The sequence below is a fragment of the Simochromis diagramma genome, unplaced genomic scaffold, assembly GCF_900408965.1.
Source record: "Simochromis diagramma unplaced genomic scaffold, fSimDia1.1 OVJJ01000602.1, whole genome shotgun sequence".
Taxonomy (NCBI): Eukaryota; Metazoa; Chordata; class Actinopteri; order Cichliformes; family Cichlidae; genus Simochromis; species Simochromis diagramma.
This window is the reverse complement of record NW_024387040.1, coordinates 4,141,288-4,168,599: the sequence shown is the minus strand read 5'-3', so window position 1 is coordinate 4,168,599 and position 27,312 is coordinate 4,141,288. Positions and strand designations below refer to the sequence as shown.

Here is a 27,312-nt window from a genome sequence, read left to right as displayed (position 1 = left end):
CATTCCTCGCTTCAGCAGATGGCATTAGATGTCAACTGCTTTGACTGTGCTCATTTTGTTTGTTCCGCCAGTAACAAAAAAAAGGAACTACGACAGTCCAGCATCTTTCCCACACTTCAACAAAATGTAGTGTGTTAAGGAAGAAAAAAAAAAAGAGGCTCCCATATTTCAAATGTGAATTTTGATGTATTTACGGTCTTTGTATTATTTTGAATGCCACTAAAGTCATTGGGCTTTCTAAAAAAAATTCAAATATATTTTTACTCGAAGGTCAAAAAATTAACTTCGATTTTTTTAATGACTATAAAAAAATTATATCTGTTTTACACTGGTAATTTACATCAATAAATTATTATTTTTGTAGACATATTTGACTGGAAACTTGTAAAACTCAGCCGGACTGTATGTAGTATAAAAACAGAGTTTAGTGTATGATTTTGTGTAATTTTTAAATTTTATATTAGCTGGATTTACTAACGTAAAATATAATTAAATACTTTTGCTATCTCTCTTTATCATTAATAAACTGCAGCTACCGCGCGAAATTTAAAGCCTTCCTTTTGAGTTTGTTTACCATTATTTTTGTAAGATGCACTCAAGTATTACATTTCTTAAATTGCAAAAATAAGGGTTGTCATAGGTGCTGTTTTAAAAGATAATGTCAGTCATAATTGTCACTCTTTCTGCTGACATTAATGCTTTAATTAAGTATTATATGCTTGCTTAAACACTGACAGAAATGTATGAAATAAGACAAACTTTCACACACACTATGAGACTCAAGAAATACTGATCATGTCAAGACAGTTAGTAAACCAGAATGTCAAATAATTATCGCACAGAAATTAAAGTCATACTCACTAGAATTATGGTTGAATCACTGTGTGTTTATCCCTTCTTTATCTTCCTTAAAAAAAAAAAATCTTCTTGAGAAAGATCGTTCAGTCCAGCAGAGCGGGTGGCAAACTTTCTAAAACACGTCTCAGCTGTCCGTAGAACCTGTAGCACAATAAATGTAAACTACAAAACTACTTTTTTCTTTTTCATTTTAGGTGTTGGAACCCATTGAGCCCCACGCGGTATCTCAGGAGACTCAGTCCCATTGAGAAAGAGAGTTGTCCGATTACTGCTTCAGGCAGTGACTAGTGAGTGTCTGAGGAAGAGGGAAAAAAAGAGAGAGAGTGAGCGAGAGCAAGGGAGAGGGAGGGAGGGAGGAAAAAAAGGCAGTGAATGAGGGAAGGAGAGGGAGGCTGCTGCCGTTTGAAAAAGCAGAAAAGTTGCTCGGTGCTCTCACAGGAAGACTTTGGGTCTGGAGGAGGCACGGGGGAGTTGTGCCTCACACCAGCTTCCCATATGTCATTAACTCAAAGCTTTAAGCAATAGAGTCCTCTCCAGATTGTATCAGTGGAGACTAAGACAATGAAAAGGCTGATCTCTCCACTGCCCTGTCTGTCCACTGCTCTGCTCACAACCCTCAGGGCTCACACTTTTCTTCTCCCCCCTTTCTCTGTTGTTTTTGTTATGCTCTTTTTTTTTTCCCACCGCAAACCACATTTTTTTTTCTTTCTCCTGTGAGCCTTGGGTCATTGCTGGATTTCTTTCTGTCACAGAAGGACTTCAGAGAGTAAACAAGGGGCTAGGTCATTAGCTAAGGTGATGGGAAGCCAGAGGTTTTAAAAGCGGCCAAGAAACTCGGCTCTGTTCATCTCCACAGCACTCTAGTGGAAGTCCTCCGTCAACACATACACACGGCATCTGTGTGCAAGGTAATGACTGCCTTCTGTCTGCTCCAGGTTATTATTTCAACTGCGCAAAGCAGCAACACAAGGCCACGCTGCTACTGATGAGCTTGAACTGGTGATTTATTCAGGCTGGTGATGAGGCGTGTACAGATTTTGCTTCAATGTGTCATGACATTTTTTTTTTCAAGAATATCAAGTCCGTGTAAATAATGGCTGAGATATCAATGAACCGTTTAAAATATGTTTAATTTCCACAAAATAAAGCTGTGGGTTAAATACCAACTGTAGTACTGACAAATGATTACCAAGAAAGAGGAAACCATACATTTACTATGGTAAAGAGGTGGTGAGAGAAAAAGAACACCCACTGCCAGAAGAATAGCGTGCTGTGTGTAGTGTAGTGTAGTGGCTGGGTTTTTTGTGCGCTACTTGAAGATCTTGTTAACTCCCAGTCAGTTGGTGATGATAAGAAATTAAATAATGTCACACATGTCACCGAAAGAGCACGTTCAAATCTATATGATTATGATAGTATTTATTTAATATTAATGAAAATGAGTTAATCAGTTTGCACCTGATCAGCTGTAGTGTTCAAGGCCCATACTGAAAGCAGGTCGCCACCAACCGGCCTCTGTGTAGCAGTAGTCAACGAGGAGCTGACAGAAATAGATCCAGGCTGCACTACTCCTGATTTAAACACAGTGCAGTAATAATGTGGACGTGCCTGAAATGCAAGCGCTGCCTGCCTTTCCAAACCCTCAGCCCACAGGTAAATCCACAGGATCACATTGCAATATCAGATCACGAAATATATTGCACATTGAACAGATTCTTAATAGCTAAATTGACTAATAGATGCTTGGGGGCTCTCAAGTGACTAGTTCTAATAGCAGACGGGTACACATGCCAATTAAGATACTACATTCATTCAGTGACTCTCCGTTTTAAGTGGCTGTGTAAAATTAGATTGAGATGTAATTTTGCAAGTGAGTTATTTTCAAATTGTACAGTATAATTATCCAGAGTTGTTTGTGTCTCATTGAGTAAACTCAGATTTTCCTCTTACACTCTTGCATGCATCCTGCATCTGAATGTTGTGAATCGAAGTTTCAATCAATCTAGCAGTTTTACTGCTAAACTACTATGTTCATGTCACGGAGTATTAAATTTAAGGTCAATAAATGAAAATTATCTTACGGAAAACAGCAGATTAAACTTCGAATTGAATTGTCAATATTATGAGTTTTAAAACTGAAGTTTTGCACAGAATCAAAAAGAGCAACGATACACTATCGCAGTTAGGGGGACTCAAAAAACTTGCAGATTAGAGAAATAAAATAATCGTTTGTGGAACTGTAAAAACTAAGAGTGCCTCTACATCTGCCAGATGGAAGCTTAACAAAAGATGCACTGATACTGTTCGACTGACATCAGCGCTAAAACACCACTTGCCAAAAACTATATCAAGTAAGAAATTTGAGAAGAGAGCTAAGATTAAATGCGAAGCCGTTCTTTATTAAGGATTATCTTGATGGGACTCAATGGTCTTCATGAGGGGCTGCAGGGATGCCTAACTGCAATTTAGAGTGAGGAGAGATCTGCACTGTCCTCCACTGCCAATAGGTTATCCACTCAGCTTCTTGCACACATGGAAAGAGAGACTTCAATTCCAACTGGCTGATGCAGTTTTTCAGATAAAGAATTAAGAGTTAACATAGATCTAACTCAAGTAATTGTGGCAATTTTTTTACTCTGTTGTTCCACAAAGGAGAACATCTCAGTAAAGTGAGTTTACCTAACTTGACAAAGAATATATAAACAGTGTGAAGGGAGCAGGAACGGTGTGACAAGGGATCAAGTGGTCCAGATGAAACAAAATGCTAACACCCCGGTGACACAGTTGCAATATTTTCATATGCATATGCTGCAAACTTGTTTGGGTAGAACTACTAGAGTGTTTGCACAATGTCACACGTTGGAGGATCAAGTTCCTTTTTTGACATACGTCTCAGCAAAGCATTACATTCAAAACCATCCCCCAAGAAGAGAAATCTGAACTTGGGATAACTTTGGATAAAATAACAGTTTTATATATTTATACAGACATTACCGGGTGAAGTGTTCACCTTTTAACTATGGAGAAAATACAAAAAAAAAAACCCTTAACTATACAAACCTCCCACTCCTAACTTTGCCCCTGACCCAAGTGTGACGTGAAGTTTGCCGGATCGCAATTTGTCAGGGAGCTTGGTAAGTGCTAGTTGCTGGATATTCCTGAGCTGTTCAATGTGTAAAGTTTCCTGTTCAAAACAAAGCAACACAGAGCGACATATCCTTGGTAAAGAAAGAGTAGTCTGATGACCAAGGGAAATACAAGATCACTTTCAATACCATTCCACTCCTTCTCTCTTCGAGTGCATGGATTTTCTTCTGAAGTCTGTAATAGTAGACTTAAAAGCAACTTCCCTAGCAACAATGACAACTCCAGCACTCAAAGCAAAAACAAAAAGCAAACCAATGTCGTTTTGATGACCAAAAACATGTTAACACATTTCAAAATGTCTTTCTGCATCCAGTATTCAAGTAAACAGAATATAACATTTGCCCATCTAACAGGCTTTTCATTAAATCTAAAGAGAATCTTTGATGATGATAAGCTGCCACCACAAAAAAGATTTTGACAGTGCAGACAGATAATTTTGAAATCCCTCAAGGTAAATTAGTAGCAACTCAAGTGCTTTCAAGTGGTGAATGAAAGTTCTTAGTGAAGCCTGAATTCCTTATAAACAAACATCAGGTTGGATTGGCTCGCTGAGGAGCAGCGATAAAAGTAAACACAGCATACCTCGACATGAAAATACACTAGCACTTTTCTCCAGAAAGCAAGGAACAAAGGAAATGGTTAACCTCAGTGGACGTCACAAAATTACATGAACAGAGTGACCTTAGTGCTGCAGTCATCTTGATTCCAAATAAAACACAAGAAACATGTTTTGAATTATGAGAAAATGCCATTTAAGAAAAACACACACTATGTGTATATATATATATATATATATATATATATATATATATATATATATATATATATATATATATATACATATATATATATATATGAAATATCTATACTTAACTCAATCTTATTCAGATTTAAGAATTTACAAAAGCAATTACTATATTTTGTAGTTGCCCCGGTGCTTGCTAACTGGCATGTAGTTAAAAACTCTCCATGGACACATTTGTCCATGAATACGCCATAAGAGACAAGCGTAGTTTATGACCAGTGAAGCACACCTGGGGAAAGTCTATAAGGAACCCTGAAAATCCTCAGACAGATACTTTATTGGTCTCCAATGGCCCCAAAAAAGCCAAACAAGCACACTTCAGAGACCTATTACTCAGAATAAGACATTGCTAGGGCTGGAAGTAAGCTATCACTGTGGGCATTACATACATAATATACGTCCTGCTGAAAGATAAAGAAATCTTTAATAGAACATTTGTTCTAATAAGTAAGTGAAATGTGGATTTTTGATTTATCTCTCTTGGAATTTGGCTTAACAATGACCTAACTTTCCTTGCAAATATAGACACACATTTTGCAGCTGACATTAACATATCTGAACATGCAAGAAAAAGCTTTACCATACCTAATTGTGTAATTGATGTTGTTTTCATCTTTCGGTGGACATATTTTGCAAAATTCAGTGAAACATTTTATAGATGTCTGTACAAGAACAAAAACTAGATTAAAGAAGAGTATAGTGAATATATATGAGAAATATATATATAGTGAAAATATATATGAATACTGGGAACTTATGTAATTACGAACTGATGAGTAGGAACATCAACATGTTCTCCAGCTTTAATGCTCGTACAACCCAATGGTATGCTATGACAGTATGATCTATAGTTTGCTCTTATCACAATCTCTAAAGCTAAAAACACTGAAATATAAGGCTATAAAATTTTAGAGACGGATATATTCTAAACTGCTGATTCTAGTCATGAATGTGATCTATATGTTGCTGTCCATATTAGAAACAAAGTTTGCATTGAAAACTGATCTTGCATGGCTTTACGGAGAAATTATTAACCACAAAACAGGTACACTTTATCTAAGCTGTTTATACCCTAACAACCCTTCATAATAGCATTGAAATATAATTTAAAAAAATGATGAAACGGCTATTTTTGTATTTGTTTCTTTATTGTGCTCATGTTACTCATATACGGCTCCATTATGAAAGCAGGGAAAAACAATTTCACCCTCTACAGTCGCTTGTCTTTTTCATCGATATAATTTTGCCAAGCCTCAGTAGTCTGAAATCGACTTAAAATAGAAGGCCCTCGTTCGCCATCAGCTTTTACCAAAACCCAAAAAAGTTTCATAATTTAATGTAAAAAAGTTACACAGTGGATAACTGCTTTCAGATGCCTTCCCCGCAAATGCAATAACAATCAGAAAAAGGAATCAAAACATATTGAAGTGGCACATTTTTGTCATTCAGCAGCAATTTTTTGGCAATGCACACAAAAGCACATTTTCACTTGATATAACAAATTGTGGGATCTGCTTATAGCTGTCACATCATTTTAAAATTTGCAATCAAGCACAGAAACAAATCTGAGTGTAAAGAGGGTTCTTCCTCAGTAGGTTTAGCAGATATTAATAACTGTTGTGATAATGAAGAGTAAGACTTTAGAATTTCTCTAGCATTCTGGTTTAACTATACAGCCTCACAGCAACACTACTAAATCTAAATTAGCTGCACCCTAAAATACCAATATGTTTGGTAATAAATTTTCACCACCCCTTTAATGGCAGCATTTGTCAGGGTTGCCCCAACTGTCTCGGACAGACTTCTGACTTGTGCAACCCAGGCGGCCAGAAATGTGGCACTCCCCGTCTCTTCCCCAGCTGCCCAGGTCAGCAAAGCACTAGAGGCCAGGCCACTGATCAACAGGCTTGCAGTGGGTCTGGCCCGCAAGGAGGCGAGGGGGGCAGGTCATCAGTGGAACTTATGTTCACCACCAACCAACTCCCAACTGGTTAGAGTGCAAAATGCAGACATTATAGACATAACTGCTGCCTCTCAAACCCACCCCTCCAGGCAAACTCTGTCCTCCTCTCTGACTCACTTACCAAACCCCCACTAGTCCAACCACTGTGACATTTGTGAAGCCAGGAGTCCACATAACAAAAACACATTAGGCAAATGTCTGGGGTCAAACGTCTGTTTGAATTGGCCAGATGAAAGACACTTGGATTGGGTCTGTGCCATTCTCCTCAGTGACTAAATACAGTTACAAAAGAGGCACTGCTGTGCAAGCCAGCGGTTTGTCTTACTAACAGAAAATGCTTCCACATTCAAGTTGCAGTGCCATATTTGCCAAGGGATGATACAAGAGCACAGATGAGGATTTAAGCCAGGGGCATTATCAATCAGCTATTTGTCCTAAATAAACAGAAATAGCACAGACCGGACAATAACTTATATTTAGCCTACATCCACATTTGTTCTCAAAGAAACAAGTGCACGCAAACATAGCTTGGGTATTTCCAGTGATGAATGAGCACCGCCACTGGACACCAGCTTTCAGTAATTTTTAACTCCTCGACACATTTAACAGCTGGGTTTATCTGCATACTCTGCACTTCGGTCGGCTGATGCGTAGATTATTCATTTATTTTATACAGGAGCAAGAAACACACTGAGCTCCACAATAAAGTTGTGAATACAGTTAACAAACAGCAGCTAGCTAGTGAAATATTTCCAGATTTTCAAAAATAAGCAATGCATTAATTGTAGTTTCAGACAATGCAGGAGGAGCACTGACTCTTCTACTAATATATCCCCTCAAAGTACTTCTAGGTGACTTCTGTGCATGTGTCTGGTACTTGTTGCTGCAGCCATCACGAGTAAGGGAGACAGCCTTTCATTTATTGTTTTTTTTAGAGTACTACTGCTGCACTATCAATATCCAGTAGACAGGAAGAGCTGTCTAAGTTACTTTACATATGAAAAAACAAAGACGGCACCGCCAGGAGAAGCGCTAACAGTTTAAACCAAGAGGAATCAACGAATACATAATTTACTGAAAAGTCAGTAAAGAGTTGAGATGCAGTTCATTTTCTACAGACACTGTGAATGAAATCATTAAAAGTCAATGATATGCCATGTTTGTTTCCTCTTGATGTGTTCAGAGCAGCAGTGGCCCCTCTAAAAGGTGACTTCCCTTATGAGGAAATGGAATTTGCAATGCACTCCACTCAGAACACTCTCCCTTTGTGCTTGTGAGAAAATATGTTCTCTGTCTCTCTTTTTTTCTTTTTTGGTATAACTGATTTAAAGAAAAACAATCTCAGAATTTACGCTTTTCTCTGTCAATATGGCTCGTGTTAGTGTGCAGTATTTCTGTGTATTTTAGTATCAACTTAAGTACAGTAACACCGCAATCCTATTGCCAGTCTTTAATTAAAAAAAAAAAATACATTGTTGCAGGCAGAAGGTAAGGGTAAAAAGATACTTCTTGCAGAAAAGAATAGATTTGGTGTCTGCCTGTTTGCCTGTGCCAAGTTTTCTCTTATGCAAATGACTCAGACTGTGAAGTAACAGCTGGATTTAAATCGTAAAGCAACAAACCAGCTACGGCAGACATGTAACCAAAAGAATGGCATTAAAAGTGTGCAGTACCTGGAAATGTATTGCCAGGTCAGATTAACGCAGTGTAAAAGGCTTTAAAGATGGCAGTAGTTGATTGTTAGTTGAATTAATGTATTGAGACTATAACCTACATGAATTCCTATTGATAATTCACCTGGTGTAAACATCCATCTAACAAATATCCTCCCACTCTTATGAGATCTCAAAATAAGTGACCAAGTAGCAGTCTTATTTTTGCATTGCATATATGTAATCTAAATGGCAATGCTACAGATGATGAACTGATTTACAAAAAAGAAATGCTGTCACAGGCATAAAAAAAAATTTGCAACAACATGCATATAAAGCAAACAACTGTACAATATTCACAGCCACAGGATTAACAGGACTTGTCTACTATTGTTTAGGTCTCCTTCGTGCCATCAAAAGTTCTTTGACCCGTAGCGGACATAAACAAAAGGACCTCTGCAATTGTATTGTTGTGTCTGACACAAGGACACTGGCACCAAATCTTTTGGGTACTGTGAGCTGCAGTGGGAGAAAAGTGGAGGTGGGGGGGCCTTGGTGGATCATGCTTGTTCCGAAACAATGTTTGAACAGAACGGGATCAGTAGAGTTTGAAGCTTCAGCTCTCGTTTGTACTCCTTGAGTTGTCTTTGAACAGATATGCTGGGCGTACTGTAGCACAGAGGGAGCCTGCTGCCATAGGTGCGTGCTGGTCTGCACAAATGTCTGGGACAGTACATTTCGTGGCTGATCTGTGTAAATGTCTCTGTGAGTTGAAACAAAACTAAGAAAAATGGTGGTACACTTTTCTAACAAGTGATATTATAATGTTTTTTGCATGCTGTGTGTAAAGGGAGTGAAAGAGACAAGAGTAAAACTGGAGTTCAGCTTCCTACAGCTGCCAAATACCTTCAGGGAGATCTCTTCTTGAACTCTGTACATGGGACCTTTGAAAAATAATATACCTTTTCAAACCTGTGAATCAGAGATAAATTATCACTTTAATAATGAGGAATCCCTGATAAACCTTTTGATAGTCAAACATCACAAGGGGAAAGTGTGATGAACTGCTAGTAACCTCTGATGATGAACACATGATTCATCAATACCAGCAGATCTGCATGTCTTTGCTAACAAAGCCACAACAAAGAAATTCTGGCCGACCGGGACTTTGCCTCTGACTCCAAAATAAACACTATTTGTTATAAGGAGCAGACAGAGGGAAAACCGGGATGAGAGTGTTAAGCCTTCTTCCTCTCAACTTTGTGACTCAGTTGCTGAAGCCCCAGGTGTTTTTTTGTTCTTAAACACATGTCAACTCTCAGACTATCAACACCAACATAAACTTTGCCTAAAATAAATAAATGAATAAAACTGTTAGCAATACTTTCTCTGCCTACTACTACCAACTAAACAGACATATAAATAGCTCAGCAGCCTACCATGGAAACAAACAACCGCAAAGGCTCGGATCAGTTACAGGAGTAGCAACTTTTTATAGGTCACAAAACTTCCAGTTGCCTAGGAAACAATGTGGAAGAACAGTGTGCTATTGGTTGCAGAACTGGTAATACTGGTCGGGGCAATTAGAAGGCCTATTTTGTTGAAGGAGGAGTATCAGAAGGCTGACTTTGAGTAATTGAAGGCTTTGGTCATTCAATGGGCATGGACTGTTCTGTTAAAGCCGCACCTGGGCTAAGACAATTTGAACAACTCACAATGGGAAGAAATGCCTGTTTATTCTGGTGCGAGCTGGTGCAAGTATCTGGTGGAAGTTTGTCTAAAGATGGGAGAATGGTTTAACAAAAAGCAACTTTCTGAATATTGATTTAAATTGTTCATGCTGTAGCCAAGCTTATGTGGCAAACTGTGGCTCTGCTTTGGGAAAATTTCAACCCAAAGTACTGAGTGTCAAACTTTTATCTATAGTTACGTCTAGAAATTCATTCTAGTTTAGATATACTGAGGGCAACAAAACCTTTAAAATGTAGGTATTTTTGACACAAAGTTGGTTAACACTATCTTTCTCTTGCATCTTCAAAAGGCATGAACTCTGGACCATTTCAGGAGAATCTAATCTACACATCATCCAAATTTGCACTTTCTCACATGTTGCAAACAATGGAAGATATCCCTCATTATTTGCATTCTTCCCAATGAAATTACTCCATGTGGTTTAGGTTGTATCTGGGCAGACATGGACAGTTACCTGAAGCACATACTCTACAAGATTTGGACATTAGCATTTTGACATTCAGCTCTGTGATTCTAGAAAGATTTGGGGCTGCAGTGCATGTATAAATACAGCTCTAGATTCACAGCTGTAGCTCTCAGAGGAGCCTGGCCCATCCATTGCATGATGACTATGCAATTTACAAAATTACAAGCTAGCTGAAACCCTGCCCTAAAGAAGCCCCAGACTCTGCCTGAATTATTTATTAACTATTGACGAAGGCTGATAAATGCACCCTGCTCACCATCCCAATGACATTCTTGTCTCCTGCCTTGAGCCACTTCTGCCACTTTGTCTGCCTGTATGTTCCCGTGATACAAAACTTAGCAAAATGTGGATTTTGTTCATTTATAACACAAAAAGGCAGCTGTTTTCAGCAATGTATCATCTTACAGCTCTCAACTGTGCTGCTATCTCTGCAGCCGGGGGACCCAAATAAGTACATTACCAAGCCAGCTAATTACAGTTTCACACAGTGCGACAGTCGACAATCTTCCCCTATTCTGTTGGCCAGACACCAAAGTGTTCTAATGTGCTCACACAAGGGGAATCAACATGCCAATCTGATGGAGATATACAAACATCAACAGAGAACTACCGGCATAATTTTGATTACTTCCTTGCCTTAGGTATTAATATAAAATCCATCAAGCTTTGAGAAACAGAGGAAAACATTACTGTATATTTGAGGAAAGGAAAAGTGTTACTTTCTTTTTCACAGTGTAGATAAATCTTTCAAAACACGTACAAATGCATGCAAAGACACTAGTACAATACTTAATACTAAAGAAGAATTTTAGGGATATTAATTGACCAATAAATATGAACATTATCAAATGACATTTGAGCACTTGAGCAGCCCCTTTGACTGACCTCTGGGACTGGCTGTCCACATCTCCACCACCAATATCTCTAGCAGCTGCAGAGCACTTAATAAATTGCACCTTTAACAAAAGGAAAAGGTGATGAATTGAAAAATGTTTAGCCCTTTCATGCATTATTAATGCAGCCTCTCCCTCAAATCGGCCGCTGATAAATAATTAAAATTAATCTCCTTATGGGAGTTTTCATTATAGGATAATTTAATTAAATGAAAGCCCAAGGACCTCTGAGGGCCCTGAGCCACTAGGGCCCCATGCCCTACTCCTCTAATGGGTCGAGGACAGGAGATTGTCCTGGTAATGCACGGGAGCCCATACATTATTTAATAGATCCCACTAAGTAAGGACAGATCAATGATAACTTGTCATCTCATCAATGTGTTGAAAGCATTCCAGAGGCCACTGCAGAACAAATCCCAAAACTGAAAGAAAAGAATATCCGTGCACACACATAGAAAGTAAAACAGTTGCAAACACATACACATTAATAGCAGCTATGGATATTCTCTAGTTGTGTCTGTGCATTTTACTGATGGGAAAGCAGTGGTGGATCAAGGACGACGAGGTAAGATTGCTTCGGTACAAAAAGTTGAAAGGTGCAAGATATACACCTGATACAAACAATATCAGGATCAAATGGGAGCCTTTTATGACGGTCTTGGTAAACAAGAGAAAAGACTACTGCAGAGGAAGAGGGGTCCATGCTCGTCTCGACTTCTGGAACACTCAGGCATCTAATTATTATACTGCACTGATCACAAAACATTATCAATGATGACGTACTCATCTAGCTCACACCACAAACAGCAACCCAACAACCAGTAAAGCAAATAGTACCTTTAATTTTAAATACAATATACTGCATAAATATGTATGGTAGAGTCACATTCATGTCTATCTGATAGGGCTTGACTTGTCTGTGATTAAGGATACCATTTGAAGTCATGGTGGAAAATCAACATAAATCTAGGATAGAAATAGCAACTCTTAAAAAGTACAGCTTGGTTTCTAATTATGCAGAGATCACATTGGGCACTGAAAAAGCTAAAGAGTCCCTTTAAAAGAAACCATACAGAGTCACTCAGAGTTTGGCAAAATAATGCCGGATAGGTTTTAGTAAGGAGTGGTGAAAATATGATTTTATTTTGCTTTTGCCAAAGCCAGGGCAGAGTGTCTTCCTAGCAAATAAACTGAAATTCCTTCTGGTTTAATAATAATTATGGAATATGTAATATTGGCAAAACGTGTTTCAACCCCCCTGGTATGTCCACTACATGCACACATTTCTGCTAGTACAAGTTTTGTTGCAGTTTAAAAATGGTAAAATTCAAATTCCAAGATGGACCAAATGACTCTGAGTGCCAGATTTGACCCAGGGGCCAGATTCAATGATTAACACTGTAATACTTTAAAATAGGACTTACACAAATTAAATGAATGCAATTACTATGCTTAAAGCTTAGCGGGAAGTGCATGTATATGCACGCCATGTCTGAATTTAAAAGAGGAAATCTTTAACATAAATATTAGCATTTTGTGAAAACAACTGAGTAATTAGTTTAGGGGATAATAAGCTGGGGTAGGCACACAATGAAAGAAAGCATTCTGGCTTTAAAATGAATAAAAATTGATTGTGTCCCAATAAAAAACGAATTGCCAGAGTGTTAACTGGATTCCCCATAAACGTCTGTAGCAGTCCCTGGCCGCTTTATTGTGTGCTAATGCAATAGAGAACACTTAGCAATAAATGCTCCTCTCTGATGAGCTCACAGAGGCTTTCCAAGATGGCCTGATGAAATTGTAAAAATTAGATTTGAGCTAGCTGCTAATGACTCCTAAAACAAAGGAAACTCTCCAAATGGAATTAGCCTGCCCTCTTCTTCTCTAAATACATCATATGTAAATTACTGTCATTTGGAGAAATATGCTTGCCTGGAAGGTAAAGCCTTCATTAGAGATCTCAGTAGGTTTGGGACTCGAACAAGAACTCCTCTAGGACATTTAAAAAGTTTGAGTACTGAAAGAAGGTAAAGGTATTGTTCACTCACGGTAGCAAATCAGAATAATGACCAAAGAACTTATTTTTGATTATTTTAGTCAAACCTCATGGATTATTTTTCAGAGATGAGGACACAGTTATCTGCTCTGAGAAACAAATACAGCATATCTAAGTTTTCATTTATATAATCCTCATTTGCATATGGATTATCGTTAGTGAATTACTTCAATAATGCAGAACCACGGACACCAATGAAGTGTCTGCTCAGGTTATTCATTACAGTTTATTAAATAAATGGCTCCATGGTGGTAATGTCAGCTATTAGCTGCATGTTTATTTTAAGCTTTTTTCATTTGCCATCATGCAAGATTGTTTTCTTAATCATAATAAAGTTAATCCAATATTCAGTCTGACTTGCAGCAAGGACGTTGTTTCCTACTACTATTAATATCCAGATGATTGCAAAGTGGTCTTAAAGGTCTGTACAAGGAAGGCATAAATTTGCTTTTTAATATCAGAGTTATCTCGTGCTTAAAGATAACATGAGAATTAATTAAACAAACAATTAGCAAATGAATGAATCATCACTTTGCAGTCATTTGGGCATTAATGAGGTACATTAATGAGGTTATGCTTGAAAATACTTATTAATGAGCCCGTGAAAACCTGGACAAAAACAAAATTGTTTTTATTATTTCCCTGATCAAAAAGGTTTACAAACTGGTTACAATAGGCAACTCTGGAAAATTTCATAAGGAAAAACAGTGTATTTTGTAGTATTACACAGCAGTGTTGTCTTTAACATGCTTAATCATCCATAAAACAGTATTTTTATACATGAGTGGCCATAGGGCTTGGTGTTACATACACAACTGCACTGATGGGCAATAGTCAGTTGTGCAGCTCGGTTCTAAAATATTTACACAACGCAACCCAACAGTTATTTGCCTTTCTAACGAAGGCAGCACTTTACCACTCAGCAACCATTCACACTGCTCTGTACTGTTTGTATAAGACAACTTTGCAGGAATTACTTACCAATTAAACAGGATAGGTAGTGTTTGGCTGAGCTGGTCAATAGTTTCCTAATATAAACAGAGGGCTTTTGGACAATACTGTTGTGTGTTCATACCAGGAAAGTAATTCACTTATCAGGGCGTTGTTCTCATTTAACCCTTGTTGAATCACCTGACTTTGTTGGTAGACTTGGTTTTAGATAAAACCTCCAATTATCAGACCTCACAGTGTGTCCTGAAATAAAATGTTTACATGTAACACCATGGAGTTACATGTAAACATGCATATCAATAATAAATTAAACATTAAGGATTACTACACATCTGCATGGAAAATACTAGCTGATTTCTAACTATGTTTTCTATTAATTTGATTGCGACTAAAAACAAGACATCTGTTTCTCTTTGTATTACTGTTTGCTGGACACATGTCTGTGCAACACTGAAGTTTGAGGCTCTTCTGGGGGAAACATATGGAGCAACAGCCAGACTGCAGCTGTGGGGTATTTCCACCGTCCATAAGTGCCTACCTATTAATGGGCTTACAGAAACTCAAAATAATAACTTAGATCTGTCAGACTGTTAAAATCTCTCTAATGCAGTCATTTTGTATCAAACCAAAAGCAGGCATGCAGATAGCAACAAAGCCAAAGGGTACAATACGCTCTAATGTCCCAAAATATTCACTCCACGATATCCTAGACTAACACCCAAGAAGCCAGCGTAACGGATAACCATCATGTAAAAATAAAAGTTTGCCAACCTTGCATCCGAAAATAAATAAACACTACCAAATTAAATGATCTAAATCCTCTATTTAATAAAAAATAAATAAATAAAAATGAAAAACAGGACATAAAAATTCCAACCGGTGATAAATGTCATAACTAAAAACATTGCCAGTGAACACAGTTCATTCCAAGTTAAAACTGTGTGAGGCAAATTAAAAAAGAAACACAGAAATAAAATCAAGAAATGTTGCTGCATTCTGTGGGTCTGAGCTTCTTTAAGACGGACTGAGACAAAACAAACAGGGAACATCTGTTTTGTAATAAATGCAAAGTAACTGTGATAATATGGTAGTGCTTAGTGCACGTGGGTAACCACATATCTGTGAAGGCACCATTAAAGCAATAAAGAGTGGTTTTTTGCAAGACCTTGCGCATTTTAGCAAGACACTGCCAAACCCATTCAATACATATTAAATTTGCATGGTTCCATTGTAAAATTGTCTGGGTTAAGTCTAAATTGACATGCTGTCAATTTAGATTAGACGTGTAATCCAGAGAAAACATCGGGCAGATGATGAAGTAAAAAACTACAAAAAATGATCCTTTGAAATGTAAAGCAGCTGGAATCCTGTATGAAGGAAGAAAGGCTATAGCTTTCAGAACTACAGCAACTACAGCTCCTGAACACCTAGATGTAGTTAATAGACAATGCTGAGAGAAGCAGCGATGCAAAACAATGTTAAACATGCCTCTTTTCCAAGTTTTTCTGAAATGCAGGCCCAGCAACCCACCTGTCGAGCTCAGGGAGATGTGTTTTATTCTTTTATTCTTTCTCTCTCTTGCACCCACTATGTCTGCATAAAAGTGGCGAGGGCTGCACCTAAATGCACTGTTCTGCAACAACAGCACATGTATTTTAAAAAAATCTCAGTTTCAGTATATGACACATAGCCTTTATTCTATGAATTAAATATACTAGAGTTTAAATGATTTGCAAATCATTACATTATGATTTTAGACACCATTGACTTACAATATGTGCTGAAATTCATATCTTATCAATCATATCAATGTTCTTTAAGGAGCGGATTACAGTAATTGAAAGTCCATACTGTGACAGAAATAACTGTTCTCACACAGGGGCTAGACCCACTGGTGCCTTTTGCTGTCTGTTGGCAAGAACTAAATATATTTTCTGCATTCTGAATGGCATTCCACTCTAACGCATATGTGCCAGTAGTTAACAGTGGATGAGAATAAATAGCTTTCTTAGCCAAGCTTTGAGACATGTAAAAGATGGGTGTTAATGTCTGACATGTACGCAAATTATCTGTAGCGATATTTAATATCTTTAAGCATATAAGCAGTTGCAAAGAAGTATTTTGTATCAATATCTTTGCATTCATATATTTTTCCATTAATAACAAGACAGATACACTAAAACTTATAGAAAATGACAGCGTAATAACCCTTCTGGCAGCGTATCAGGGCCTAATTTCTAGGGATCATAACAGTAAGCCAGAATTATGTCACCCGGACCACCTGTTCCCTGAAAACGTCACTGGTTTTAAGTAGTTCCGGCATGCATCCAAAATGTGAACTTCTGAACCACAGTGCTTACTTCTCATTTGTGCAGAAGCAGGAGGCAGCAGTGTGTAGCAACAGGCACTCTAATTTCGTGGCAGTAGAGGGAAGGTTTACATAAGAGACGTGCTGTTCTGTGGCTGTCACTCAACCTGCGTCTGAATGGCAAACGCTAGAATGAAGCCGATGCTGTTTCATGTCACCTGAAGGCTAATAAGAGATTAAACATCAGCAGCCAAAATGCTAATTATTGCTCAGTAGCCCCGCAACATATCCAACAAACCCATACCTTTGGAAATGTTCCATTAAAAGTATCAATTATTATTATAAGACTATTCAGGATATTTTTTTTATTTACAAAGAGAACATGCACATTAAAAAATATATCTGATGCTTACTTGCATGATGAATGCTTTAAATATCAATATTAAAGAAGATTACAGAAATAAGACTTTTCTCTGCTTGGAGAAAAGGCGAAATGTTCTGAGTTGCACTGCAAGCGAAGCATGAACACACTGTATATTTCTTTTGGACTGGGGTTCTAAAATAGCTGTGCAAGCATTTGTGGACCACACACAGCTGCTGGTGCTGGGGTTCTGCTCACATCATTGGAGTTTATGCCAATTAGCTGTTAAGACTATTTGCAGGGTGTTGGTCATAAATGAAAATAGATGGTCCATCCTTCAAAGCTACTCACCAACCACTGTGCTTGGTATGACTGGCAATAAACATGTACATGTATTTATAAAGGTTTAAAAGATATAAATAAAAATAGAGGCAAATCACTTACAGTTTTTTTTTTTAAAGCAGCTAAGTTTTTTTTATTACTACTTTATTCCTGCTGCGAAAATACAACACAAAATACTACAAAAATACAACTATGAGGGTTTTATGAAACACCTAAAGTATAAGAGGGGCCATGGGGGAACTGGACTGTTAAGTGAAATGGCCTTACTGAGGAAACCAGCCCAGCAGTGGACACTTACAGGGAGCAGGGCCATCATACTGTGTTGGCCTTGATGAAATCCCCCCGCACTAAGGACAGGATGCTGACAGTAGAGCTCAACGTAGTCGAAGTTTTTCCAAGGCTGAACAGCCTAGTCATTACCTCTACAAAAGGTTGATAAATGACAGATAAGGTGCCACACAGAGTGCATCTCAGCACTGTGGAATACAGCAAGTCATTCAGTTTGTGGACAAACAGCACAGACACTGGCAAGCAGGCAGAAGAGGGCACTGTTTTCAACACTGTTACATAGAGTACACAGAGTACAGTACAATGATAAAGGCATCACTGAACAAATTCACCTAGAGTTAAATTTTTTTCTAAATTTATATTATTTTTTCCAAAATTCACGTCTTTCTGCAGTGTTAAATTTGATGCATTCAAACATGCTTTTCTTATCAAGGCGGCCACTGTCTGTCCTGTGACCAGAAAGAAAAGTAGCTCTGTACGCGCTCCATTTGCTCCACGTGTTAAGGTGTCTATTATGTGTGAAACAAGCTATTTTTCTTTAGCTGTGCCTTTTTGACTCTGATGACATAATGCTGTGGGGAGAGCTGGTACTCGGGAAACGCTCCGCTCCTACTTTTATACACCTATTTAAGAACAGCAGCCTTTCACACCAAGTTCAGCAGGAAGAAGCAGTAAAATTAAATGGGAAAGGCCTACAGTATTTCATAATTAATAGGCAGCAGTGAGAGGAGAACAGTCCACGTTGACGTAAAAAGATCAACAACGTATAAAAGTGATCATTCATTCTCCAGAAAATCACAGACAAAAAAAACCCCAGTGCCCTATGTTGTTCCTTTAAAAAAAGAAACCAAAATCATAACAAATTTGAAATACGTGCCAAGCTTTTTAAAATCTTTGATTGCTTTACTTTATTTGGCAGTCCTACAGAGCCTCTACTCTCCTTGCCTATATGATCTAATTTGTTACTGAGGTGGTCCCCAGCTCGTACCTGGTCACCACCTGCAAGCAGTACTGTAAATTACTTGGTGGGCTTAATTGCCCATGTCCACTGTGTTACTATAAACTACTAGCACTGTGCTAACTCTATTGTCAGGTACTTAATCAAGGCCACCAGATTTATTTCCATGCACTAACTCTGGGGACAACTGCAAGCAGGTCTGAGTAATTGGATTTTTTTTTTTTTTTGCATCTAAAATTAACCACCTATTCTTAGTGAGAACTGGAGTTTGGAAATGATAACAATAATGATATCAACCAAAACCATATGAGGCCTTGCCTTTCATACTGGGAGCTGCATTATGCACAATAGAGCCAGATGTTGCTCGCACTGACCTTACCTGGGGGGGTATGGTGCCATTATGCCAATCACACACTGCAGCACTTTAAGTCACAGACCTAAGTTGGGCTGGAGAAACTCAATTATTCAGGTTCTTACCTCACACATACAAAGCAGTAGCAATGGGTATTGAGTTTAGGTTAGTTCTTCCAGCATTCACCTAAGGCAGCAAAGCACAAGAAAGAAATGAATAACCACGCATGAACTTGGACACGTTTCCAAGTAAAACTGCTGTTTTTACTAAAATCCTTTGACAAACTATTTCAGTAAAAAGCTAGCAAGACAGGCAGATATTGATTCAACAAAGATACTTTTTTCTCTCTTCCTGTGAACACAAACAAATAACTGTTACAACATTAAAATATACACATACAGATTTAATTAGGCCAGTTGACTAATACGGTTACATTACACTTCAAGAAGTTAGCAAGTGACTCCAGCGCATATGGGAAAGAACAAAAAAACCCCAAAACACAAACAAAAAACGTTTCCAACATAAAGTAAAATAAATTAAATGCTAACAATTTCATTAGGATGTGCTATATGAATTACATACATTTAGCCTCTAAAAAAATTATATGTTTTCCCATTTCAGTTTCTTTCATTAAGTGACTGCACATAGTAGTGTGTAATATAACTCCTTTTAGTCAGTGCAGTAGACGAAGCAGCGGAGGGCGAGAGAAGAGTGAGCACTGGGCAAGCAGAGGGGATGTGGTCTATGTAGGGATGTCAGAAGCATAATGGGGAGCTGAGTCATAGGTTATAAAAAGCTGTCATTAGGGATTTCTGTCCTCAGCAGCTCATCACACAGGACCTGTGAATTATTTATTACTCTGGAAACTCAAGTGCCCCTTTACTCCACGCCGCTTGGTTTACTGCACTTCCCTTTTCTTGGGCTTGTTAAATAAAAGCATACCATTTAGGTGCTGTTATTAAAGTCTTTAATAGGATAGAGTATAAAAACAGAAATTAATTTTATTAATGTGACTATTTTGCTGATTTTATATAATGGATATAATAAATTACTGCCAGTGCATGCTCTTAATGAGAACATTTATTTACAATTAAAGTGTTTGGATTATTAGGATGTGCCCTGTATTTGTTCTGCCCTCGGTCCAAATGACCACCTAATTAGCACTAATGCAATGCATTAATAAGGGTGATTGTTATTAGATCTGTTTTTTGTTTTTTTTTAATAAATCACAGAACAATCCCACCAGCAAAAAGTCTGTAGTCTTGAAAAGGAATGGAACGAATGGAAACATGACAACCAGGCATCTCACATTAAGTTACATTTTCTTTTTTTTAATATATGTCAAACTTTTTAAGCCATGAAGTAACATACACCATCGCCAGCATAGTCCAGAAATTACTTTTTTAAAAAAAGAAGGAAAATCTACTGCCCCGCTAAATCAGTCTCACTTAATTTTTTCCCCTTGGTTTTTGATAGCAAAGTCAATGCAAATCAGCTCAGGCATTTTTCCTCACTTTGTTTTGTTCTTGGTATATGAAAATGGTTAAAAATCCCATGGGTCAGTGAAAATGATCCCTCCACTCCAGTCGCCTGCTCTAAGTCAGCCAAAACATTCCAGACTTCAAAAGACGGCTTTGCCTACCAGGGCCATTTCAGTGTCCCAACCTCCACGGCCCAGGAGGACTTGGTTATTTGGATAAATTAATTTCTGGAGTCTGCCTGAGTTGCAAAAACAACCTCCCGCCTGACAGCAAATTAGTCTAACAGAAAAAAATAGAAAATATATAAAGTTAAAGAGAACACCCACTTTTTTTTCTTTTTTTTTGCTTGTTTACTGACAGCTCTGTTGCACTCATGCTTTTACATGTTTCTGGAAATTTTTAATAAAAGAACAAAAAATATTGTTGAAGATATCTGTAAACCTATCTGCTGGCAGGTGAAGAGTTTCAACAGTCAGCATCAGCACAGAGGCTGTAAAGCATACTGTGTACAGTACACAGCTGACAGGCTGTATACCATAAAACAGACTCATGTAAAACTTTAACAACTGTCAGTGGTATTGAAAAAAAAATGATATAAAACTGAAATCTGCCGAAGCCTCAAACATATGTAAAAGAGAATAATATAAACCTGAGAGCACAGACTGTGAAAATGGGGGAGGAAAACGGTTACGGAGGAAAAATTATGCAAACAGATGAAGACAATCCAGAATTAATGGTCCGCAACATTTTCAGGCACTCAAAGAGCTGTCCAAGGACACCATGGGGGAGACTGCATGGCCCCAGTAATAGGAGGAGCATGTAACTTCAAAAGTAAGGAGAACAGACTGGAGAACTTTCCTCTGAAGTCAAGTCTTAAAGAAAACGTGAAGCATATGTACAGTACAGTAGGGAATCTAGTACATGTGTGAATGAAAATTGTTCTCCTCATTGCTGCAGACATGATACATTGCAGTATTTCTACTGCACAGCTACACTTTAAAAAAGTGATGGATTTCTGAACTCAGATCTTTGGGTTGCAGCTGTTCCACCTGAGGCCACTGAGGATACACCCACCCACACACACACGCAACAGAAAAGAAAAGAAATTGGGTCAAAACAAAACAAGATATTCCACAATTTCAATAAATGTGTCCATAAAATACAGTATTCAGAGGATGTGAGATCACCCTATGAAATATAAAAAGCTATAAAAAGTATTGACCACAAGTCACAATAAATATGTCATTTACAATGTTGTGGATTTTGACCATGTTCCAGACCCCTCTTATAATAGATGATATTTCTGAAGGGCAGTCCACGGAAAGGAACATTAAACTGTGGCTTTGTCAAATGACGTAATCGGAATGAGAAGACTATTACAGAATAATCTTATAACAATGAATCAATTAATCACAAGGAATGGCAGCTATTTTGATAACAGGTTGATTGTTTTAATTATTTAGGATATTTTGAAGCAAAAAATACCAAATGCTACTTCTTTTTTATTATTTCATATGTGAGGATTTGCTGCTTTTCTTCAACTAAATATTGAGTGTTTAACTGTGTATTGGTTCAAACATTTTTACCACATCATAAATGATAATGCTGTTTAACAATGTTTAATGTTTAACCATAAAAATAAAATAAAACCAAGTTTGGAAATAAATGGATGCTCATGTCTGTGCACTGAAGGCTAAAATACAACAAAACATCTAAAATTCAGGATACTGGTGAAGAAATTCAGCTTGATTATGAACATCAAGAGCCTGCACGCATGACACTGATTGGTGGGAATCAGGGAACCACCGCCTTTACACAGTAGGTCCAGAGAGCTGCTTAATTAGCAGTGCAGGGCTAGCAGAGGGCCTACCAGTGCAAAATTTGAATCGTGATGGCATAACTTTGACATAACCTACACTTCTGTCTTGCTGATGTGATTCAGCCATACATCACAAAAACTCTGAAGCATGAGAAAATGAAGACAAACTGTATCATACAGGAATGGGGAAAACAGAGGGGGAACACAATCTTTCCAAGGACTTTTGGTCTGAGGGAAGAACACCATGCATACTTGAGCCAATCCAACATGCACTAAGTGAGGAGAAAATGTCCATTTTTAACCTGTTATCCATCACTGTCAAATGCGGTGCACGGTTAAAAAAAGGGGGAAATAATTAAGCAGAAAAATGACTGCAGTCTGGGGCAGAATGGATGAGAGCGAAACTCAGGTACAGCTCCTGTCAACTTGAGCAAATGATATTTTGACAAATGTCTCTTACGCAACTGGTACGTAGATCACTGCATTTCTGGGTGTAAAAACACGTTTTTTATATATGTTATTGAGGTGAGTCAACACATGTAATGAATCACAGTGTAGTGCAGGGGCAGGCATAGGTCTTCTTTATTGCAAAATGTGGCTTGGTGCTGCTTTTTTACAAATTCAATTAAAAAAGTTCAAAAGTGTTCATACTCTTTGACGCATTGTCAATTTTACAGAAGGATAAACCGCTTGAAATAAAAGAAATTCAAAGAAAACTTCAAAACACTGAATTGCAATTAAAATGTTTACAATGACGTAACTAAAATAAACAAACCGATTCACAGTCACCCTAAAAGAAAAAGCTGCAGTTTAGGGAGCTTTAATTTCTCACTGAGCACCGATCCTTCCGCAGCTTAGACTAGCGCTGTGATTCAGAGGACTGTGAGGCTGCCCCGCTGAAAGTAACCCCGCTGTCCCCGCCCATTCTGGAAATGGCTCAATATCACGCTGTCAAATTCGCCACACAAGTCAAACAAATACTGAACAACTGCGCAGAAATGGCCAACAGAACAAAGACAAAAGGCGAAACGAGTGGTTTGACTGCTGCCTACCTTGCTGTTATGTACCGCCGCTGTCACCACATGCAACAAGTATCCATGTCCATAAAGATTAACGCCAGAGTCGGCTGGCCCGTCAACTTTTTTTTCTTTCTTTTGCTGGCTGGAAAATAGGGGGGGGGGGGGGTTCAATCACGTAAAAATGCTTATCATTGTCCGTCATTAAAGCTAAACGTTTTCATGGCAGCGGAGTCGGAAGGTTCCAGTGAATTGGCAAGATATCCGCATGCGTCTGTGCGCGAGCGCTGCTCGCTGGTATCAAATGTGGCAGGCACGAGGAAAGCTTACCCAGGGTATAATTCACTTCACTTTTGGCTTCAACAAGAGGCTGTTACTTGTCGGTGTCATATAATTTAATATATATATTTTAACCGCAGTTGTTATCAGTAAGATTAGCCCACACCACCATTTTGGTTTGATAGCATAGTTTTATAATTAGTCAGAAAAGAAAATCATTCAATTGCCTTTTGAAAACAAAAATCCACTTTTTTAAATGACATTTGCTCTGGTGAGTCATAATATGATTATTTGTAGTTACAGTAATCCTCATGTCTCGCAATTTTTGGATATGAATTAGAGCGCCACCTACGGGAGCCATTGTTTAGTTATCGGTTTTTGGCTGTTAGTGTGTGTATGAATGCTTCCTAGTTTTTTTTTTCTTTTTTAGCATTTTAGTATAGCATAGTTTTAGACGATGACGAGGAGGAAATAAGAACAACAAATTCTGTTTATGAGGATTTCTTTTCAAACTGATTTATGCTCTTTTCTTCTGATATTGTTCCTTTCAAGGCTTGTAAAACAAGTCAAACTGAGTAATCTATAGAGGATGTATACACTATAACAAGAATACATATCAAGGGGGCGACCTGTAAAAAGAAAAACAACTTTATTGTATAAACTACTAGGATAAATTCTAGAAACATCTGTAATGTAAATTAATAATAATAAATTTGCTCTTTATTCTGTTTGTGTTGCTGCAGTTTTCACTTTTAATTGAGTGTTACAAAATTCCAGTTCACTGGCAATATCAGGAATATGTTTTTCCTGCACTATAAAAACCGTTTCAATTTGAAACAGCAGCTGAATGAATGCGGCATTCATTCTTGCGTGAAAAGCCTCCATATAGTAAAGCGATTGTCATTCTGCTACTTTGATAATATCAAGTAATTGAGCTAGATGATTGGATGGACAGCCTCTAACAGCCTTCAGCAATACATCACAAGACAATTCTGATGATTTGTTGCATCAATTGACTGTTCACATAATCTCATTTGGGTCTGAAAATGCACTCATCCAAAGGTTCCAGTCCAGGCCTTCATTTTAGCACAGCAGCCAACACACCTTCAGATAAAGGGATGCGAGTGGATGAGAGAGTGCCACATATCCTTGAGAGCATTTTTTAATTTCTTGGTGCTCCATCTGTTGAAATGATAAAGTGCAGCTATAATGGAGTGCAACAAGATTAAATTAATCAGGTTTGTCCATTATACCGCCACAGGCTCTTCACAGATGATTGCAATTTTCTCTGTCAGGCCCATTATTGTAAGATCTGTTTAGTGGGTTGATGCAATTAAAATGGACTTAATGTAAATTTAACAATACAAATAACACTTCTGTCTGTGTATGTTTAAGAGGGGTGCGGCTGGAGGGTCCTGAAGTGCAATGGTAAACACCCACTGTAACCATTTTTAACTTCAAACAAACCAGGGTGCTATTTGATTAGCGTGGACTCTGTGATCAATAACTATGTTTCATGTTTTCATGTTCTCTGTGATGTCAAAGGATCCGGTTGCACAGACCACCCTTGTCTGGACATCAGCTGTAAGGAACACAACACCTTCCAGAGGCATATCATGATGCCCATAGATCATTAGAACCTGGAGAGAGGGGAGTTTAATGGAGTCACTCTGATGAAAGCATATAAAGTGAACGCCTTCAGTCTTGCGTATGAATCTCAGGGCTCAGTACAGTAGGTGAGGCCGACTTGAGAGAATTTTATTAATTTTTCCTGGAGCTGATCTAATATCTTCCTGATTGGTTGCTTCCTTCTGCTGGATCAGGTCACTGCCATGGGACAAAGCTTACAGGATGTGTACTTAACAGGAGGAGATCTCGGCCTAGCGCCACAAAGCTCCCACCGCCACTTAAACGCAGGAATGGCGGAACTGTCACGCTAAAAATGTCAGATGCTTTTTATTCTCAGCACCTCTATAATTTTTGATTTACGCAAGACTGTAAAATATAACAATGCACCCGTGCTTTGTCTTCACGGGGACACTCTCCTGCACATTTGAGGACCCGTTTTTGAGGGGTTTTTTTGGTGCAACCTCATTTTTGTGAGACACAGTTTTCATGGATCCATCTAGAACCGCACGTCAGCCACATCTGTTTTAAGTGATTTCACTGGACGCGAGGCGGTTGAGGTTAGGTCTATTGTGACTAAATGAAGAATTACCATAACCAATCAGACAATGTACTTTATTACATTATATGCAGCATTTCATTTTGAGGTCAGGTGTTTTGTATTATTCTCCTATCAGATTACAGGTAAAGTGAAATAACCTACACCTGAAGAAAAGCGCACATTTTCTTGATTTTTGTTTTTCTGTCTTCTGTCCTTTAAGCACACAATGAAATTTATAGTACCCCGAGTGCCACCCAGGTAACCTGAGGAGGTATGCGCCAGTGTGTTTGTTGGAGGCACCTACCTTTCACACGAGGTGCATTCCAGTGGTCGTGGCAGGCCGACAACAAGTCAATCAATCACACTGTGCACAGCAGTAATTCAGTAGGTGTCACACTATCTCTTTTGTTAGCCACAGGACGGCAGGGTGAGTTCACAGAAGGAAGAAACAACAAAATGCCTTTTTGGAAATCTCCCAAAATCAGATTATGGAACAAACCCTGCAGTTTGTATAAATAACTGAACAGAGTAACAATTTATGCACAGTTTAGGACAGCAATGCATTTTTATGCTTTAAAACTAAGGAATGTGGTGCATGGTTTCTATGGGTACTGCTAATATATGGTAGTCACTATTCAAATTGAAGATCCAATCACTGAATTCCCTTTTTGAGCCTGCATGCTTCAGCTTCAGATCATAAATTGTGCCTTTAGAGGAGAGGCTTTTCAACCACCCATGCAAAAGTACTCCAGAAAGAGTAATTAATTGCCATCGGTGAATTTGTATATGTTGGACTTGATCGGCCTCCAAATATAAAAAAAAAAAATATATATATAAACAACCCAAATACTTTGATTCATGGCTCTGGTGTCTGATATGGCTTCGATGTAAAAGCTGTTCATTTGCCAAATCAAATACCCCTGCTAGTATGCAAAAAAAAGCACAGTTCAATCTGCCTTCTATCAGAGGTGTTATTTGAGAAGACGCGTGCCCGGGGTTTGAAAGCACAGTGCCAAATAATGAGCTGTCTGTTCCAAAAAAACATTCAAGGCAAACATGCAAGCACTGGCATCAAATGCCAGAATCTTCCACAGAAAGAGCTTACAAAGCAGCGGTCCAGTGGAAGAACATAAAGTAAGGGAAACTTGCAGTCAGGGGAAATCCTCCAAAACTGTTTGGTACAAATATTTGGTATGTGCGGATTCTTTTTAATATGTCATAAAGTAAACTAGCAACAAATGCCAAATCTTCTCCCTCCCCATTTACTCCTTGATTGTTGATGAGACATCCTTTTCAAATTAAACAAGGATCTCTTAAACTTTGCCAAAGCTGGCAAAGTTTCATCATATAGAGATGAAACTTCACCAGCTCAGGGAGGAGATATGTTACCCTATTTGA

The 27,312-nt window shown here is 38.2% G+C and overlaps 1 protein-coding gene across 3 annotated transcripts in view; it reads right to left on the bottom strand.

Annotated features, from left to right (window-relative positions):
• Positions 1-23,908, bottom strand: part of eya1 (EYA transcriptional coactivator and phosphatase 1) — a 64,130-nt gene extending 40,222 nt beyond the window's left edge. For 2 of the 3 annotated variants that reach the window (XM_040044144.1, XM_040044152.1), the window contains exon 1: positions 862-4,739. The gene's annotated coding sequence lies outside the window, so the exon portion shown is untranslated. Of the gene's footprint in view, positions 1-861; positions 4,740-23,504 lie in introns of those variants that run through there. The other variant, XM_040044145.1, reaches the window with a different exon arrangement.
• Between the last annotated feature and the right edge of the window lie 3,404 nt (positions 23,909-27,312).